This window comes from Megalops cyprinoides, chromosome 10 (genome assembly GCF_013368585.1).
Source record: "Megalops cyprinoides isolate fMegCyp1 chromosome 10, fMegCyp1.pri, whole genome shotgun sequence".
Lineage (NCBI taxonomy): Eukaryota > Metazoa > Chordata > Actinopteri > Elopiformes > Megalopidae > Megalops > Megalops cyprinoides.
The window spans coordinates 4399742-4416248 of NC_050592.1; the positions used below are offsets into that span (position 1 = coordinate 4399742).

At 50.4% G+C, this 16507-nt stretch overlaps 1 protein-coding gene across 2 annotated transcripts in view; it reads left to right on the forward strand.

Moving 5' to 3' along the window:
- Positions 1–1355: 1355 nt before the first annotated feature.
- Positions 1356–16507, forward strand: part of LOC118784563 (transcription factor HIVEP3) — a 112146-nt gene continuing 96994 nt past the window's right edge. For both annotated transcript variants that reach the window (XM_036538854.1, XM_036538858.1), the window contains exon 1: positions 1356–1561. The gene's annotated coding sequence lies outside the window, so the exon portion shown is untranslated. The remainder of the gene's footprint in view (positions 1562–16507) is intronic.

Below are 16507 nucleotides of genomic sequence, written 5' to 3' on the forward strand. Positions count from 1 at the left end.
GAACCAGCAACCTTTCGGTTACGAGCCCTGCTCCTTACCACTGTACTGCCGCCTGTTTTTGTTCACCAGTGAGGGTATCTGCCAGGCTGCTGCTAAAGCTGTCGCGTGAAATGTCCTGAGCGTGACTTTGGCGTCTGAACAGTACGGTACAATATGGCACAAGCCAGCAGCTGCAGCTCGATGTACGTGTGAGCCACGTACGCCGGGCCCTGCTCCAGCCTAGCCCTCCTCGCCCGTGAGTGAGAGGCGTCAGGCCTCCTCGCCCGTGAGTGAGAGGCGTCAGACAGGAGCCCCGTTGGGCGAGCCTCTAGGCGATGGCCAACGGGGCTCCTGGCCACCCGGCTCCGGGTGCAGCCCGCCCCGCAGTCCGCCGAGGGCTGACTCCCGTCTGCCCTTCTCCTGCCAGCCCCTCGGAGGAAGAGCTGCAGAGCTCCTCTCTCCAGCCTGCTGATTAATCACAGGCGTGGTGTGAAACGGCGGGTCGCAACCTGTGTTCCTGTGTTCACCTGAGTCTGGTAATGCTGCAGCATGGTGAAGATGTGTACTTCCCCAGAAATGTGTGCGTGTGCGTGTGTGTGTGCGTGTGTTTGTGTGTGAGTGCGTGTGTGTGTGTTTGTGTGTGAGTGCGTGTGCGTGTGTTTGTGTGTGAGTGCTTGTCTGTGTGTGCGCCACCTGCTTTCCACAATGCAGCATCCGAGCTTCAGTCTTGCTGAGTTACATCTCACAAAGCTGATCGCTAGCCTGCGCTTGGAAATTCCCCCTGAGCGATAAGCAGAGCACCATTTTAGCTACCCTTCCCTTCACTATCATCGAGGTGACGGTGCACAGGCTGTCTGCGCTGCAAGCTCTCCAGCATGACTTTGCAGCAATCCCCTCTCCTCTTTATTCTTCCTGTGGGCCTATTGATCACGCTGGTTGTTTGAGATTGCAGTGCTTAACACAAGGCGTTGAGGGATGGCAGCTCCAGTCAATGAAAGTACACCAGGGCAACTGCAATGCACTCTTTTTTTTCTGAATCTGAATTCCTCCCCTCGGACGGCGGAGGGCACAATAGGAGATGCGACGCCCCTTTAAGACGGTGCAGCACCGCTGGCCTCCTGGGGCAGTGCCGAATGCAGCGGCTTGGAATTTTCGGAATGTTCCATGACGTCATCTGACAGTAGCCCGTTCTTGATGAGGAGGCGGGAAATTTACCAGCGGCGAGTGGCAACCGTCGCAACCAATGGGGTCCGCCCGGCGTCTCCGCCTCATGAATATTAACGACATGCTAAAAGAGGGGAGGGCCAGACCAATGGGAGAGCGGGGAAGGGGGCGGGGCCCCCGGGGCGTCTCGTGCGGGGTGGTGCGGCGCGGACTGTTTGCGTAGCGCAGGACGGTGTTTTTGTTGTGCTGATCAGCTGAATGTGGGATCGCAGTTCCAGTTTGACAGGGAAGAGGGAAAGCCCCCCGACCGTCCCGATCCGGCGAGGATCCGCACCGCACACGCTGCCACATTCCCGCGGAGATGCGCACCGCCGCTGCACTGTGGAATAAATGGCCGCAGCTCACACGCCGCTGTCAGGTAGCTATAGCTAATTAAAAGGCTTCTGCACGCTCGTATTTTATTAGGACCGTATTTGAGCGCAACATCGCTGGCTTGTTTAAGAGTGGAAATAAAAAATGCACGGGAAAGGGGGTGGTACCGTATGTTTGTAAAATGAGATATTGCACGGCGGAATCTGTAGTGAAGTTCGGGAGCTTGGCGTGCAGCGTTGATATACATGTTCGATACCTCAATTAGCTGATATTATTAGAAATTATAGCTAATTACAACAATAAAAAGATATACCTGTTATTGGTCATGAGTCTAAAATGTTATTTTTAGGGAATGAAACTGCATTTCCTGTCGCGTTTTGTAGCTAACGTTACGTCTGCTAAGCGTTGAATATATTTTCAGTGTCCGGCTAGCTATAGCTAATATTTGTAATTTAAAGTCATGAAACAGCTAATTATGTTACCTAGTCTATCTAGTGTAGCAGCTGTCGACATATTAGCAATGCCATTATAACGTGTTTGCCCGGTAATAAAATTGTGTTAAGAGATATGTAGATGGTTAGCTGGTAGCTTGCCAGCTAGCAAGCACACTGTCGCTATAGGATTGCTTATAACGAATGTCATAGATTTGCAATTCAGAATCTACGGTAATTACGGTCCCGAGTTACTGTACAGTAGCTAGAGTGTTGTTTTATGAAGCAAACAGCTAGGCGCTGTGGTCTGTTTTTATTGCGGTTGTATGTCTTTTTTCCGTCAGCTAAACATACGCGATATCGTTCGCCTCTTTTATACTAAAATAGCAATTTAGAATTAGTGCAACGGCGCTGACCCCGCGATGGTCGTAATTATGCCAGTTTAACAGCGGCAGTCGTGAATTTTACCCGATGACTATCCTCGCAAGACACGCTTAGACCACAGCATCCTGGAAATGTCTTTCACCGATTCTTGGAAGTGGTGAGAAGGAAAGCGGAATCATCTGTGCGCTAACACCATTTTAAAACACATGCACTTTAATATGTTGCTAGTTCAATATCGAAAAAAAAGCAGACGTTTTAAAATATAGGGCGCCTCTGCTTTGGCGAGTAGCCTACAGTAGTTGTCAGAGGGCTTCATAAATAAGGCTATGTGGACAATATTTTGAGTTTAAGTAACGATCTGGTTTTGTTTTCGATGAAATATTTTTTCTCCGATAACGAAAGCACAATAATATGACACAATGCCCATATTTCACGCGTACAGGCGGTGGTTTATGTCGGCATGTCACTACAGTGCAATACGGCGGAAATGTCTGAGATGCCATGCCACTTTTTTATGAACGGTGCTGTGCCAGGACTATAGTGTAGATAGTTAGCTAGATAGATCGCTATGATATATCTTAAGGTTGCTGATGGCACACCGAGCGATTATACAGTATTGTACATCTTACAAGCGGAGAATCGGGGAGCTTGCGGTGCACAGCCATTCCTTTCAGCGTTGCCAGTGATATGGTGCAGCATGAAAAAGGGGGAATTTAAAGAGAGTAGCTCGCTATGAATGTGCTCGAAATTACCCATTGAAAATGAGCGTCTGCTTTGTTACCTGAACGCCGTACAGTCAAGCGGTCGCAGATTTCATCTGAGGCAGACCCCGTGCATTATTTTAATTTCGGTTTTTTTCTGGTGCTATTTTTTTTTTCTTTGAAACGTTTCTTCTGCTGCCCGTTGAAGAGTTAGCGTATTTGAACCTTAGTGGCTACATTTCGTCCGTTTTGCAGTTTGAAATGGGACGTTGCACAGAGGAAAACCGTGCGAGGCATCATTGAATCTACTGTACTGTGACAATTTCTGACAGTGGCTGTTTGGGTTGACCGCCATCCCCACAGTGAGACCTCTTTTGATTAACACGAAGAGTACAGTATTCCAGGACAGGCCAGCGCATGACACACGCATGTTACAAAAAATCTCAATCAGTATTTAAATAATGTAGATCAGTAAATAGCTTTTTATGTACTTATTTTAATTTTCCCTATTAATGTAGGGTCATCGGGCACTCACAGAATAATTGGTCATTACCGAATACCCAGAAATGTGTCAAATAAGTGCGTGGAGACGGCAGAAAGACATCACATCCAAATTATCCAAAACTACACAACACACACGCACTCGCACGCAAGCACGTACACACACTGAAATCATGTGTAGTGTGACCGTTGTAACCTTAAAACACGGAGACTACCCTTGTATTTTACTCACCAAATATTAATGATATTACAAATTATTAGCCCCCCGCCCCCTCCCTCACGTGTAATGTGCGATATTACGTCATTCGGCAGACTCCCTCCCTGTAGACCCCGAGGGTGCGTCTTAGAGAGGTCAGCGTGTCAGGTATAATAGTGGATCTGTAATAAACCTCAGGATTAGTGTAGAGCTACACACTTGCGAGACACTGAAGCGAGTCTTCCCACTGCTGCATGCAGTCCTAGCTGCTTGAACAAAAAAGATGTGGATTGAGTTGGAAGTACCTTTATGATTTGATATGTGACATTCCTAACTATTAGTTAGTGGCACATAAAAAGGGAATTAAGCCCAATATAAAGGTGACAGTGAAGGACCCTAATGTTCATTCAGTTGGTGCTTTAAAGAAAATTAGAAACATGATCCAAAAAATGTATTTTCTATTTTAATATTTGTCATATCATACGATACATTTCAGACACATGAATTATTTTAGGGTATATATTTGAGGATAATTTTAATTATAGATAAGGTTTATGATGGTAACCTAAAGTTACTACCAGTAAGTGGATGGATATTACAGTGTGATATTTAGTACGGTGTTTATACAGTATAGTTTACAGTACAGTTTAGTATGAATTGTTTTAGGTTAATCCTGGCAAAACAATAATTGGCAATAATTGCTTTTTAATAGTGGATTTTAGTCATGTATTGTTTAGTTACTCCAGTGTCACAGTTACACAAAGCACCAGTGTCTTCCTGAAACTAAAGTTTCTGTCTTCTTTGGCCCATTGTAAATCTGTTGTACATTAGAGTTGTTGCAAATGCGTGGTTGTCTGATAGCCATTTGATGATCCAGTCTTCGCTTAGTTTGCTGCTCTTGAGCCGTAATGTACCCAGATCCCAGGACCTTTTGGCCTGGAGTCTAATACCTCAGTCACTACAAAGCTATCCCTCTATTAGGTCCCCTGGCTCCTAAATCGTTCCTGCAATTTCGCGTGCGGTGGCGTTGTGCAGGGGGGACACGGTATATTGTATTACTCCATTGTTCCCGACTCCGCTCTTGTTGATAAAAGCCACTTTTGGGTTGGCCTTTGTTACACTGGGATTGGACCGTTTGGCACGCGTTCGGATTCTAAGGTTTCAGATGGCCGGTTCACGTGGGACCCATCAGTGACTGATTGTGAAACAGGCGGCTGGACTTTTAGGGGAATTCTTCTCTCGAATCGCCCTGCGCTCCCGGCTATCTTGATTAGTATCCGTTTCGCTGCTCTCCGCGCGCCTCTCCTCGCTCCTCTGGTAACTGAGGATTTGTAGCTCTCGGTGGCGGATGTGTCGGGTTTTTCGCTCGCACCCTCATCCCACAGCCTTCACCGCACTGAAGCGAAAGCATTCGTTATAGGTTCGCCAGACTACTGTCAGATAAGCTCCAGCATGGGAGTTATCAGCAGTAAAAGACTGAGAAAGAGGCGCGTCAAAAAAAAAAAAATGCGGATGCTTCCAGGTAAGGCAGGGATTGTCGGAGTTTAGCTATCTGAAGCGGGGACGTAGCAACAGCCGAGGTACTCGATGTCGCTTGAAGTTCGGAGTGAAAAAGCATTTCTGCAGTGTACAGAAGAAGACTTCCAAGAATTCGCTGTTTTTGTACGTCCTCTTTTCCAGGCTCTGCTGGCCCGAGAGGTATTCTTAGCCAGCTTGTTTCTACCTTCTGATGACTTCATGTTATTTTTTTTCCCCCTCTCTCTGAAGGGGTGCCAGACTCTGTAAAGCAGTGTGCTGGTCGTGGCACTGATAGGAACTGTCTCCGTGTTTGTCACCTGAGCTGAAATGCAGCGCGTCCGCGACTGGAGGGTCCGGACTGGGGAGGAATTTGGAATTCGCCCTAGCGCCGCACCTCGCCCCAACCCTGCAGAACGCAGTAAACGTGGCATTTTTTTTGTGTGTAATTTTATTTCACCCCCCATCCCCCCCCCACCCCGCCACTACTGCCATGTGCTTCAGGCCGCTGCCTGAGCCAATCGGTGTGTACGGAGAGCGCAAGCCGTGTCACTCTCTGCCGAGCGGCTGGCCCGGCCAGGCCCCTGGCCCTCCTCTCCCTCCCAGTGCCGGTGCAGGTCTCTGTGGCGAGAGACCATAAAGGATAACGCAATTACTTTTTATCGAATCAGCACAAAGTGGCAAACTCACAGAGAGCAGTTATTCTGCTCGGATCAGGCGGCCGCTTGTAATGCTGCATAAGGCGGGCGGCACCAGCCCAGCATTCAGAGAGGTGTTGGGGGGGGGGACCGAAATCACGCTGTTATTCCTCTCCCCCAGATTTGAAAATGATTTTTAATCATCATAAAAAAAGCGAAGAACATTGCGGCTGCACACCCGCTATTTTATTTCCTTTTATTGTTGATCATGTGGGTCATATATTGGCCTTGTGTTTTTATGGATTGAACCTGGCGCTACAGCAACAACTTTAGACTTTAAAAGTCTCCCCTTTTTTTTTCGCTATATGGGTTAGTTCAGCGTCTCCATATAAAACTTAAACATATAAGGGGTCTTGGTGGGGTTTTGTCTGAGCAAATACTTTGGTGAAGTAAATGAGAAGTTGGCAGGCGGCAGGGGAGAGCAGCGGAGTTCGGGATGCTAAAACAGCAGTGGGGTGCCTGTCAGCAGCGGAGCTCTGCGGGGGGACCCCAAATCTGAGTCGGGGCAGCGTTCTGACGGGCCAAAACTGCATCACGCAGAACTGTTCCTCTCAGCAACCGAGAAGGCGAGTCTAAGGGTTTACTCAGCTGCAGTTCAGGCATGGCTCTAATTTGCTGTTAAGTAACCCTGCATAAACATCAGAGTAATGCCCAGTGCACACATTGTGATTTTAGCCTGGACTGAGCTCTTTTAGGAGCCTCTCTGAGCTGCCGTAAGTTTACTACAGTTCCTGGTGATTCTCGAGCCTTGAACCACGCTTGAAACATGTCGGTCATGCACTGTATCAGCTCTCAGGAGCAGCAATGCCTCACGAACCGGGAGCAGACGCTGAGCAGTCCCGAAATGTTCGCCAGTTCCTGTCGAAATGGTGGGTTTCACAAGCAGCGAGGGACTGCCAACAGCCAATGAAAAGTAACCATTTGGCAGCGTTGCTAATGTGTCAACCAAAAACAGAGTTTTTCCGTAAGCTGTTGGCGTCTTAAGATGTTAGCGGTGCTGTCAGTAACTGTAACCAAAATTGGTGAAAGCGCCATGTAATAATTGAGATAAAAATGTTTGCACCAAGGTGGAAATGCACACAGACTATCAAGAATCAGTTAAGGAACATAAGGGTTTATTTAATCCTTCTGATAACGGCTTTGCTACCTGTACAAACATCGTTGTGAGTCCTGGCGTGTTATAGAAGTGCTTTGCAACCTGGAGGTGCGTTATGGGGGTGCGTTCGTGAGTATCGGGAGGTACCGCTCGAGTCTCGAGGTGAGGACACACAGTGATCCCCGATTTCAGAGCCCTCGTGTGGAGTGTCCGTGCCGACTTGCTGTGTTCTGCAGTAGCCCTCCCGTGATGTCTCAGGTTCAGTGACAGCGCTCTCGCTCACGAATCGTAACCTGCACCGGGTTTATCCCGAAGGCTTTCTGTCTTTTTAATAAAGGTGAGAACAAGGGAAGGGGTGCAAGCACTCACCTGTTTACCCGCTTTTCTTCAGCCCGAGGCCCGATGCTATTAAAACGGACGCTAAGCTGCGTCCGAAAAGCATGAATGAAGCCTGTTATTTCCTTTCTGGTCACTCCCGTTTGTTACGCGGGCTATAATAAGCAGGTAAACAGGCCTCGGCGGATCGGATGTTGAACGTTACCATAGCGATCGATACAGATGTAGTCTGTTAACGCCGGGTAGCGCTCAGGGAGAGGTCAGCGGAAGAAGACGTGCTGTCCTCGAATGACTGGGAGCCTTCGCGTGGAGCAGGTCTTTCTGCTTTTCGCTTAATCCCCAGGGTGGGGTGAGCGCCGGCAATGAGCTGAAAACGGCCATCGGCGAGCATCTTTTAACACCCGGCGAATACGGACAGAGAAGAATGTGTGCGCAAACGGCTGGGGTCAAACGAGACCTCCGGCCAAGCGTTCGCTCGTTCAGACAAGGAAAAACCGAAAAGCCGCAACATAAACAAATCATACGTGGAAGAGCGGGCGGCTTTGCCACTGCCTATCAGATGGAGATATTAAAAGATCTGCGGGTAGCATGCAAACGACAGGTCGCCGTGGTGCTCTTACGGAAAAAAAATTTGCACTTTCCTTGTTCTGCTGAAAGGTCTGGGTGGGAAGAAAGGGCAGGAAAAACGCAGCGTCGTCTCAGTGCTTGCTTTTGAATCCGCCGTTGGAGGGTGAGATGGACAGAGAGTGCCGGGCTGTGTGCAGGCCTGTACCCTCTCACCCAGGAGGCCGAATGTAGACGGGGGGCTATGAGGGTGGTGTCGGCACGCGCCACGCGGGCCTCACCATCAATGACAAAAACACTGTCAGCGTGCAACAACCCCAGTTTACTCAGCCAGTAAGTGCACATCTGCAGAAACAGACCCTTCACATACTGTCAGTATCTCTGATGAAAACGATTATGGTGTACAAACGCACCATGTTACTTACACATACAACTGGTATATCATCCGTACGCCAGTACATGCTCACTGGCAAATAATAGGTCTAGCTCTCAGAACATTGATGTCAATATGAGGCCAAATTATAGCAAACAAGTTTGCCCACTTTATTTCAAACATACTAAAGAGGGAGTGTTCTGATGTGATTCTAAATGTTTCCTCTTTTCTTTCAAGTAACGTGGCTCTATAAAGGGTCTGACTCTCTGTGCTGTGTACTGTAAGTGTGGGGGATGCCTCTCTCCTGCAGTTTGGCAGGGGGGCCACCTGTAGTACCAGAGTGTAGATACTTCTGGTGTGTGTCTGTCATCGAGTTCGCACCCACTTCCCTTGCTGCTCTCCAGGTTAACAGTGAAGTGCGGTTAAAGGTACGGCCGAGGTCACGGCCCAGCCATTCGCTGGCCTGCCCAAACTTTCCCACCCCCACGTAGGGTACCCCTCCATCTGGATTCCTTCACCCCCCCTGCCCCCCCGAGTTGGCACGGGGAATAGCCCCAGATGGGAGGGGGTGCTGTCTGCCAATGAACAAACCCCAGCCCCCACGCGGGATGAACATGAGCCCGCATCTGCCCTGCCGGGTGCCTCTCCGCTGGTCTAAAAGCACAGAACGGCAGCCGAGGGGACATTGTGTGGTGTCCATGGCGATATGCCATTACACCTTCTGTGGGCGCGTCTTTCCTGTGACCCACTCTGTGAGGGAGAGAAGGAGAATCCTGGCAGCATATCTCTTTATGGTCAAAAATGGAACACGATTTGTGAAAAACAGACTCGGTGATCACAATTTGGCCTCTGAAACCAGACGACTCTGGCAATTCTGAGATCTGAAAGAAACTGGACTTCGTGGCTGTCTCGCGGGAGAGGTCTCACAGCTGAGAACATGCCATCCACACCAAGTAACAACCTGTGAATATACTGCAAGTACACAAACATAGGCTGATTATTACCAACACTGTTTTATATTATTCACACCATTGCAGTGTTAACAACCTGATTTTATCTTTTTTTCCCCTCACGTTTATTTTTAGTCTGTGTTGTTTGCTCCTTCAGCAGCAATGCTTCATGCATATTATGTCAATAAAGGGAGAGACAAAGCGAGAAGGAGGGAGAGAGAGGGAGAGAAAGAGAGAGACAGGGAGGGAGAGGGAGAGAGTTACTGAGGGAGAGAGAGTTACGGAGGGAGAGAAAGAGAGAGACAGGGAGAGGGAGGCAGAGAGTTACTGAAGGAGAGAAGGAGAGGGGGAGAGAAAGAGGGGGATAGAGGGAGAGACAGGGAGAGGGAGGGAGAGAGTTACTGAGGGAGAGAAAGAGAGGGAGAGAGAGGGAGGGAGAGAGAGAGAGAGAGGGTGAAAGAGAGAAAGTGAGAGAGAGAGAGAGAGAGAGAGAGAGAGTTCTGTGTACCTGCGCTATGGGAGCTGGCAGTGGTGATTCTGGGAAGCGGGCGGGGAGGGGGAGGGGGGGGGAGTGGCAGCAGAGAGACAGGGGTTTGAATAACATGGCTGTAAGAAGAATCTTGATGTTCTGCCACTTCTCTGGTAGCCCGAGCGCTCCTGTTCGGTGCGGGTAAGTGTTACTGTGTTACCCTGAGGAGGGATCACAGCTCCAGAAGAGGGGGGTGGTGTGTGTGGGGGGGAGTGAGGTAATGTTGGGTAAAACACATGGCTAAGTGGTGCCTATCCCCACAAGGCCCCTCTGTCTCTGAGATACCGCACAGAGGGAAGGGCACTGAGGCTTGCAGTATGTAGCGCTCCTGGGCTTTCCGCCTGTGAGCTCTGAGCGGTGGCCCCGCAGCTGAGGAGCCAGCCCTCAGGTCGCGGCCGTTAAGGCCGGCCTTCGCCAGGCGGAGAGAGAGAGAGAGAGAGACTCGCGTGCCGTCTGTTTGTTCTGCCTCGGTCTCTCCCGTCCGCCACTACCTGAGGAAGGAGGAAGGCTCGGCGGTACGTCAGGGCCGCGGTCGCCGGAGGAAGCACACAAAACGCGCGCGTCCTGGACCGCATTCCAGAGGAAATGGCAGCTCGCAGCGCGGTGTGGGAAGGGCACGGTACGTCCAGATCGCAGTAGCGATACCGCGGCCTGTTATTCCGTTTGATCGGAGCGGCCGATACGCACCTTTTTAAAATACCACTCAAAAGGACATGCGGAAAAAAGAGCCGTGGGGCACGCGTCAAGCTGGCTGTTGAGTCACCCTGTCCGGAGCTGGTCTGTCGCCTCTCCCACGCAGGGACCCGATCTCGCACGTGTGTGTCCCGCCCCGCCCGCTCTCAGCACCCCCCCCCCACACCGCGTCCAGGAGCGCCGTGCTTCGCAGCCCCAGAGTGTCCAACTTGGAAGGGACAGCATCCTGTGGGGCGCCATGGCAACCGCCTAAACATCCCTCTTTGTTGTCTCGCTTGGCCTGCGCGGATCCTGTGTGCTTGGCGGCTGCGAGGGGGAGAGAGTGCTGTGCAAACACACAGCCTCAGAGCCCTTACGTAATGCTCTCGCAACGTTTCCAGAACGCTGGGGCGGTACGGCCCTGCTGCAGCATCGGGGGGGGGGGGGCTGGGTAGCAGGGTCCGCTGCCCCCGGTCTCTGTGACCGCGGCTGCTTTTTCTGTTTCCACGGCGGCTGTTTAAATTGGTCCGTTGCACATCTGCAAATGGGATCAATCACGGGGGCCCCTCTCGGCACAGCGCGTTTGTGTGCCCGCCGTAATGCGGGACACTGGATCATCTGTCTCCCGTAATGAAGTCACAGAGGCATGCTGGGCGCTGAAGAGCACATGAAGGAGAGTGTCGCGTATCCAGGGGTGTGCGCGTGTGTGCGCTGAAGAGCGATTACCCAGAGAACGGGACTCGAGTCCTGGGGCTGCTTTTTATCTCAGGTCAGGCCTGTACGGGCTGGGATGCACTTCCTTGGCAGCAGCTGACTGTGATTGGCTGCTGTGTGTCTGCGCAGTTTTTTGGGTACCTCTCTATGACTGCGCGCAGACAGAGTCCCGTTGCATGTGTACGGGGAGTTTCCCTTGAGGTGACCCTCTCTTTCCCTCACCTGCCCATCCATGAAAATTGTGGTGCTAACACATAAGCCCCCCCTGCAGCTCAGCTGGCTGGAACACCAGCTTTTCTGTCACCCGCTTCCTCTCTCTCTCTCTCTCTCTCTCTCTCTCTCTCTCTCTCCTTCTCCCTCTCCCTCTCCCTCTCCCTCTCCCTCTCCCTCTCTCTCTCTCTCTCTCTCCTTCTCCCTCTCCCTCTCCCTCTCCCTCTCCCTCTCCCTCTCCCTCTCTCTCTCTCTCTCTCTCTCCCTCTCTCTATCTCTCTCTCTCCCTCCCTCTCTCTCTCTCTCTCTCTCTCCCTCTCGCTCTCTCTCTCCCTCTCTCTCTCTCGCTCTCCTTCTCCCTCTCCCTCTCCCTCTCCCTCTCTCTCTCTCTTTCTCTGTCTCTGTCTCTCTCTCTCTCTCTCTCTCTCTCACTCCCTCTCCCTCTCCCTCTCCCTCTCTTGCTGTCTCTCTCTCCCTCTCCCTCTCCCTCTCCCTCTCTCTCTCTCTCTCTCTCTCTCTCTCTCTCACACACACACTGTCTCTCTCCACCCTGCTAAATTCAATTCAGGCTGCTTTTATTAGCATGAGAAACACAAATGGAGCAGTCAATAAATGGTGGTTATGAAGAGCAAACAAAAGAGATTAGGAGATGCACAACGGCAACAACCGGAAAACACAGCAAAGCGTTTGTTTGTTTTTTTTTTTCTTTTAATGGGGGTAAGGAGAAATAAAAAAGACTGAATGAAAACTGGGGAGAATTTAACATCATGTGAGGTGCTTTTGTGTTTTCCTCCTGTCCCTCAGGTTGTGGTGCTGTATTCCTCTGTTTCTCTCATAGACTAAGCCAGACAGGTTACCCCTGTCCTGGGGAGAGAGGGATTGTGGGTAACAGAGGAGAGTCACCCTCTCTCAGACCTTTGTCAGCTGCGTGTGCAGCGGTCCTGTGCGATTCCGGAGGTCGCTCGTCCTCTCAGCACGCCTCTGAGTGTCACTCGATGCGTCGTGTGTTTCGCCGTCGCTACCTGTAAGCGCTGTACCGAGCCCAGACAGGAATATCTCTTTGTGAGTGCATGAATGAATGTATGAGGGTAGCAGTGTGGCGCAGTGGTACGGAGCGGTGCTTGTGACTGAGAGGTTGCTGGTTCAATTCCTGTTTAGGGCACTGCTGTTGAACCCTTGGGCAAGGTACTTAACCCAGAATTGCCTCAGTAAATGTCCAGCTGAAAAATGGGAGAAATTGTAACCTATGTATGTTGTTCTGGATAATAGTATCTGCTGAATGACAGTGATGTAATGTAATGAATGAATGAATGAATGAAGCTGGACCGCGCTGTGTGGTATTCTGTGGGCTGGGTTGGAGTATGGGAAGGGAGGTGTGGGGTGTGGGGCGTGTCGTGAGAGTGTGCCGGTGGGGCGCTGGGGTCACGTGCCGCCCCTGCCTCTGTGATCCTCTGCCACCTGGCTGCTCTGTGAGGTCAGGGCAGACGGGCGCTGGCAGCGGGCAGGAAAGGGCAGCCTGTCAGGCCAGAGCCAGCTCAGAGAGGCAGAAGCGGGAGAAATGTCATCGGAGGCGCGCCGCGGGCGAGCTCGGAGGCCACCCAGCAGCCTCAGGGGTGGGCCTTTCAGATCCCCGCCATCCATTCCAGATGAAAGGACATCAAAGGTGATCTGGAGGGCTGTGGGTTAGAGTGAACCCCAAACACTGGCATGTGGAGCGCGCGTGTGTGTGTGTGCGCGCGCGTGTGCGTGCGTGTGTGCGTGCATGTGTGCATATCGTGTTGCTCCATTAACCTTGGGACAGAATGAATGAAATGCTCAGCGTGTCTCTGACGTGCCATGCTGCTCCTGACGCCACATCCCTCACATCGTGATCAGTTGGACGAGTGCAGTGGAGTGAACACACTCACACACACATACACACACACACACACACTCACATACACACACACACGCTGTCTTACAGGCATAAACACAGTTACACACACACACACACACACACACACCCACACACACTCACATACACACATACACACACGCTGTCTTACACGCATAAACACACACTCACACACACACACACTTGCATACACACACACACACACACCCACACACACTCACATACATGCTCTCTTACTCACATGCACACAAAGCGTACATATACACAAGCTTTCTTAATTGCACACTGAAAGACACATACTGTCTTACACACTCACACACACGCTCTCTTACACACACTCCGCAGAGTTCCTGTGTGATCTGTAGAGGGGCGGTGTGCTCAACACAGCCCAGTCTGCAGCAGCGTGGCCATTAATCCTGTTCAGCAGCACAGGGGGAATAATGAGCCTGCAGAGATATGAGAGGGCCTGCAAAAGATACCACAAGCACAGGTGCACACACAGGTACTTACACACACAGGTAGTACACACACAGGTACTTACACACACAGGTAATACACACACAGGTAATACACACACAGGTAATATACACACAGGTACTTACACACACAGGTAATACACACACAGGTACATATACACACAAGTACATACACATACACACAGGTAATATACACACAGGTATATACGCGCACAGGTACATACACACAGGTACATACACGTGCACACATAGGTACATACACACACAGGTACATACTCATACACACACAGGTAATACACACACAGGTATACACACAGGTACATACACACACACAGGTACATACACATGCACACACACACAGGTACATACACACACATATGCACATACACACAAACACGCACATGTGCATGTTTTTTACACACACACACACACAAAATCCCTCACATGCTTATATACACACATACACATGCATGCAAATACAGACATATGTCCAGAAGCACACAAATATGCAATAAACAAATATGCAAATATGCGCACACACAAATACACACACATGCGCGCATACAGACAATGTGTGTAAATACACACAGCCACACACAGACGCAGGCTCTAAAACTCAAACACACGCACGCACATATGTTAGCGTTGGCTCTCACATACACGCTGTGGCATGCAGTGACTGATGGCATGCAGGTGGCAGGACCCTGAATGAGGTGAGTCGTCCAGAGAGATGCCATGGTACCTGCCCTCTCCTGTCACCATGTCGACTGCATCCGACAGCCCCCCCCCCCCCCAAATGAGTGGAGACGGTTGCTAGGCAACCGTTTGCAACTTTGTGAGCGGAGGGAAAGGTGAGCCAGTTTGTAAATGTGTGTTGGGGGGGGGGGGCATTAGCAGTTGCAGTGATCCATCATTAACTTAAACAGAGCTGCTGTGTTTATGCAGGATGAAGAAGAACATAGCTGCCGTTGTGGCCTAAATGAGAGGCTTCTTGGTGCGGGGGAAACAATGTTGCCATGCTGTCTGTGGTATGACCTTGTCTTTTTTTCTGCTGTAGAATGTAGGGCATCACAACTTCTCCATGTTCCCTGTAGCTCAGGAACAAACCTTCGGGTCAAAATTTATCATTCAGCTGGGCCTGCGATGTCAGATGTCACAGCAGTGGTTTCGGGGTATTAGATATTGGCTGGAGTTTGTGTGGAAAAACAAAAACCTTGTGAAGTGAAGAGAGTACTTTTCACATTAAATTTAGAGATGGGGGGGGAAAGCCTAATACACTGAAGCATAGCAGTCTGGAGCCCACTCACCCTGGTTATCTACAGTATAAGCTTCATTGTGAATAAATATGGTAGTAGCCAAACAAAGTAGGTTTCATATTTTCTTTTAATGAATGGAATTAGTCATTTCAGTGTGGGAACCAGACAAGTGGAAATATCCAACCTGACGTTCAGATGGAACGAAAGGGCAATAAAACCTGAAGCTGGAAGCTTGGCAGTGTGGATCCAGCGTTGGCCGGTTTCGGTGGAACCGAGAGGAGCTCTTCCTGCTCGGTCTCGGGGAGGTGGAGGAAGAGGTAATCTGAGGGACGGTCAGGCGAGAGGCCAGGGGGATGTTTATCTTGGTGACACAGTGTTCTAGTCCGTGTTGCACAGTGGGAAGGGGTTGGGCCAGTGAGCCTGGGTTGGTAAACAAATTACGGGCGTTTCAGGTCCCAGCTCAGCCCATGTGATGTTTTTTTTTTGAGGTCTTTGTGTTAAATCTGCTCCCATATGGTCATTTTACAGGATGGTGTCTCGCAGGTCTGTGGTGTTGGGTTGTTTTCTGCTAAAAACCTTGTTCTCCAGGACGCTGATTTCAGATTTGGGGGGATTTCACCGTGGTTGAACCACGATGATGTGGCTTCCCGGTCTTCGGTGTTTCAGAGGGAGGTCGATTCATGCTGTCTGGGTTGAGGTATAAAGAAGACTCAATTTGAGGTGATCTCTTAATTTTCAGTTTGAGACAGAAACTGAGGGCTCTTGCTAGGTTGATGCGGCATAACGGACTTTTACAGCTCCGTTTAAACCACTGACAGCTAAAGAACTGATGAGAGATGCTGCTAAGTCAAGGTGGTAATTATTTGAATCAGGAGGCAGGCAGATAGTTATGTAGTTATGTGGGCTTAAATAGCCTACTGACAGAGTCCTTCCAGGACTGAGTGTTCTGTACTTTAGGTTTGCTGATATATGGGCTGAAAGAAGCTGAAACAGTGAACAGTGTAGAATCAGAAGATTTGATTCTCTTCTTTCCAAGGAATTTTCCACAAAAAAAGCAGTTGCTGACAAGTGGCGGTCAGGCCTGTGGTCCTCTTTTTGAGGAGGCGTTTGAGTCTTTTTCTTCATAATGTCTCTCTTTTTGGATGTCACGCGTGTTCCTGGGAACAGCCCAGCAATTTTAGGTGGAGGTACCGCCGAGGGGAGTGTGGTAGAGCTGAGAGAGTAAGTACAGGTAGATTGCACCTCCCCACCCCCACCCCCCATCACCCTCCCCCGAGCCCCGCTAATCCAGCCTCCCTGCCAGTTGGAGTTATCCTCGGCCTGGATCTGTCACGCACACACTCGGCGGAGAGCTCCCTCTTCTCTGGCGTGCAGATGCTGCTAGGCAGGGCCCGGCGGCTAGCAGAGGCTGCCCAGAGCCGGGCTGCTGTGTGCGGAGACTGCAGCTGGGAGATAAGGCAGTCTCTGACACCGGGCGAAGCAGGACTCACACAGGC